The sequence below is a fragment of the Triturus cristatus genome, chromosome 4_2 (assembly GCF_964204655.1).
Source record: "Triturus cristatus chromosome 4_2, aTriCri1.1, whole genome shotgun sequence".
NCBI lineage: Eukaryota > Metazoa > Chordata > Amphibia > Caudata > Salamandridae > Triturus > Triturus cristatus.
Genome location: NC_140586.1, coordinates 517,665,810 through 517,670,062, shown reverse-complemented (window position 1 = coordinate 517,670,062; position 4,253 = coordinate 517,665,810). Strand labels below are relative to the sequence as shown.

Genomic DNA, 4,253 nt, shown 5'->3' with positions numbered 1-4,253 from the left:
AATTCTTTCTTTCTTTACCATCAGAGAAGCATAAATTTATCAGTTATTGCTTGGACCAACTTCAAAAGATTACAGCAGCCTACAAACTCTCAGCAGTCAGTTTCTTCCACTACAGTAAGAGGTGTGGAACAGGAAATTCAGGAGAATAGACAACATGTGGAACAGCTGCTTAAGGTAGTATGATTCTTAGAGGGCTTGCATTCTGTACCATGGATGAAACTGAGCATTTTCACAATAGGGAAAATATCATTGAATTATTAGAGAGGATTTCTTATAAAGATGAGAGGTTTAAAGAAAAAATGACCAGGAGGTATGGGCACTATACCTCTGCTGATTACCAAAATTACATGATATATGTGGTTGCAGCGCTTGTCCGTGAGCGTATTGTCAAAAAAGTGACAAATAATTTGCGTGCAAGTTGATGAAACCAAAGATGCTCTCACATAAAGAGCAGCTGAGTTTTATTATCTGCTTTGTTGATGGTGATGGAAATGTTCAGGAGAATGCACCAGGGTGTTACCATATAGAGAAGGTAGATGCCTCCAACCTTGTTGCAGCCATTGTTGAAGCAGTACAGACAGCTGGCCTTGACTGGAAGAAATGTGTTGCATCCATTACGAGTGGCTGTTTTAATGGTGTTCAAGCAAAAATAAGAGAGATCGCATCACAAGCAATTTATATACACTGCCATGCCCATCGCCTAAACCCTGCGCTAGTGGAAACAGTAGCTTGCACACAACCAGTAAAATATTTATATTCAACGTTGCAAGCAGTTTATGTTATTCTTTCCCAAAGTTCAGAAAGAGAATAATCTATATGTAATTGATGTAGAAAAACTCTCAGGTATGAGGTGGTTTTACTGGTACTCCTGTGTTTAAAAAGTACAGATGTGATTTGAGTCTAGTATCGTTGTTGTCCATGTATTAGAATCACAACAACATGACAAGGAGGCTAGTTGTTTAGAAGCCAAAGAAATTCTTAAGAATATTGAAAACTTTGGTTTCTTAACCTCTTGCGTGCCCCGCCCTTTCCCCGCCCTGTGCCGGGCTTTCTATTAGCGGGCGGGGTTCATGACGAGATGGTCTCGTCATGGGCACAGCGCAACCGCGGCCCATGACGAGACCATCTCGTCATGGGCACTGAAGGGGTTAATTACATTATGGTGTAAGGAACTCATACTCCGAAAGATTCACAGTCTTTCCGAAGTACTACAGAGCAAAGACCTTGATTTGCCGAGAGCATGTGACCTAATTAAGTCAACAAGAAGTGATTTGGTGAAACTCCATCAAGACAGTCAGTGGACTGAATTGTTAAGTCAGGTTAAGGACTTGGCAGAGCAGTTTGGAATTGAGATTCAAGAAAAATCCAATCATAGGGCTCTACCTTTGAGACACCATAAATTGAGTAACCCACTGACAGATTATTTTGTTAGTATCTCTGTAGGAAAAACATCCAGCCATTTTGATGTCTCAGGAATTTCAACTCCACTGTCTGAGCAGTTAAAGCAGGAAGTGTATTTCTCTACCTTGGATAGATTTGTAAATGAGTTTGATGCTCGATTTACAGACAACATGAGTCTCATGCATCCTGTTGGAATGTTCAATCCACAAGTGGAAAATCTTTGGGACTTTTCCTCTGCACTAGTTATTGTTGACAAATATACAGAGGCTCCAATAGACCGAAGCCTTCTACAATCTGAACTGGAAACTACAAAATCATATCTTTCATACAAGAATGTACTGGGTATTCACTCTGTCTGGCATTTCCTCGGGTTTTTGATCTTTTAAATCTAGTTCTTACATTACCTATTACTACTGCTACAAATGAGAGATTCTTCTCCTGTATGAAAAGGGTAAAATATTATTTGCGCAATGAATGTGGAGACAAGAGACAGTTATTCAATGATAATGGCTTGTGAACCAAATGGGGTTAAGCAGCTAAATTTGAATTAAGCCATTGACATATTTGCTGGCATGAGCCACCGGAGGTATCCTCTTAATAAATGAACAGGTCCTTTCCCTCATACAGGGAAGCAGCCTCAGAGAAGCAGAGTAGCAGCCTCACACTTTGCCAGGCAAACAACAGTTACTCCTCAATCAGTCTCTATTGCCCTTGAGGCCCATGCCACCTGAAGATATCTGCCACCACACTTTTAAGCACTATTGGCAAAATACCAACTTGCTGTCCATTTAGTTTCTTTCTGTCACAGTAGATATGCAGCCTCATCACATCAGATTTTCATATGTAGAAATATGGAAACAGTATTACAAAGCACCATTGGCCCCCTTGATTTCCTGCAGCCAAGAACTTGCCGAGTACCTATTTGTTCTTGCAACAAGACTGGCAATTATCAGTACAGCAACTATTCTTTGTACCAGCCACTATCCTATTCAGAGATCTGTATACCGTAACTCTGGAACTGTCAGCCTATTCTGGATTTCATATGAACTGAGCATCAACTTACCCTTAAGTCAGTCTCTTCATTGGAGGATTCCCCAATCATCACTAGAACCAGCTCCTGCTCATACCAGCAGATACAATTCCAGATGGGGACATATAACCTGTTGACCTCTTTCTATTCACCAAGTCAGTGCCTTCTTCTTTTCAAGGAAACTGATCAGCAGTATCTCTTCTTATCAGTAATATAGTATCAACAGGACAGCCAGTATCTTCGTCCATGTGAGTAAAATCTGCCAAAATGTTCTTACCGCTCTTTAAACATGCTAAAGCAGAACAAGAACATTATTGATCAACACAACTACAGTACCAGTGATGATGTGCATGTTTTCGGTAGAAGAAATTAATGGTAATGCTCCTGGAAAGGTTCAATGGCTTCACCGGTTTAAAAGTATGTATATCATGTCATGGAAAGGAAGGTTGCTGGGAGACCTTGACCTACATTAAATGGCACTATTATCTACATACCAAGCCTTAGATTTAATTACATGGTACTCTTACCTTCTAAAACAAATGATAAAGTGAACTTGTTTTGAACAATATAGGCCCATCAACCTTCCCATTTTATTTGCTATTGATTTCGACTTGACAAGTGTATTCTCTTCCTGTTGTACATTATTTGATAAGTTCTTAATCAAAACTACATTATTTCACTTGTATAGCTGAAGATACTACTTACAACAAAATATTCAGCTGCTTTTTCAATAGGATTTGAAGTATTTCTTTTGATATTGTAATTCTTTTGTATCAGTGGAGATTTTCCAGCCTCTGTCTGTGATGTAAGTAACCTAACGTTAGATGCATCACTTCCTGTGATAGCACCAAGGCAAAGGTCATGCAATGTCGCTTCATTTGATTTCATGGCGGTCCAAAGGGCAAGTGATCACTTCTTGTTGTTATCAGGTCAAAGTATGTGTGATGTCACTTCCTGTGAAATCATCGGGGTGGGTCAAAGGGCATATGATGTCTCTTCTTGTGATATCATTAGGTCAAAGTTTGTGTATTTTCGGGGGTTACTTGGCATGTGAAGACACTTATGCTACCTCTGGCATTTTGATGAATCGACGTCCATTGGTGAGATCAGGAAGGAAGAGTGGAAGTGGCTGGGAGCCTACTGTCAGGGCACTGAAGAAAACTTTAAAGGAGTCCTGACACACCTTCCCATCTGAGCACTGTAGCTATACAAAAGTAACTGGCAAGAAGGGAAAAGAACGATTCCCATGTCATATGAGATCTTTAAAGCTTTGCACAAAGCCCGCCTCTAGTTTAGGCAGCCACACACACCTAGGGCCCAAAATACATTTCACCATGAACTACATACAACAAATACACACAGATAGACTTCCCATTCAACCCTGATACAAACTTTTCCCCTCCCATTCTATATATGACACACACATTTGAAATTGTAAAGAACTTGGCTAAGGGAGACCTACAGACCTGTAACTGAGGTTTGTTAAAAGGTATCTCTCATGTGTATGCAAAAAAGAAAAAGCATGACATCTTCTATTTATCCTGTCAACACCACAGTCCCACATAGCAGTAACCACTCTCTTTAAAAAAAACGCAAAATAAGTGCACTTTGGGTGGCCCCTCGACACCAGAGGACTGTTTTGGCTTCTCAGTTCACTAAACAGGGGAACCCTCAGTGAGCTTGTATGCATATTAGGCTCTCTAGAGAAATTATAGAAATCCCCAAATACTGTAGAGAGATAAAACACAGGCAGGACTGCACAGAGATCCAGAATCATAGGGGAGACATTCTACCCTTCCAATTGCTTAATCTGATGTGGTTG

General features: G+C 40.3%; 1 pseudogene; it reads left to right on the top strand.

Annotated features, from left to right (window-relative positions):
• Positions 1-299: 299 nt before the first annotated feature.
• Positions 300-2,132, top strand: LOC146834651 (zinc finger MYM-type protein 1-like; annotated as a pseudogene).
• The last annotated feature ends 2,121 nt before the right edge of the window (positions 2,133-4,253 follow it).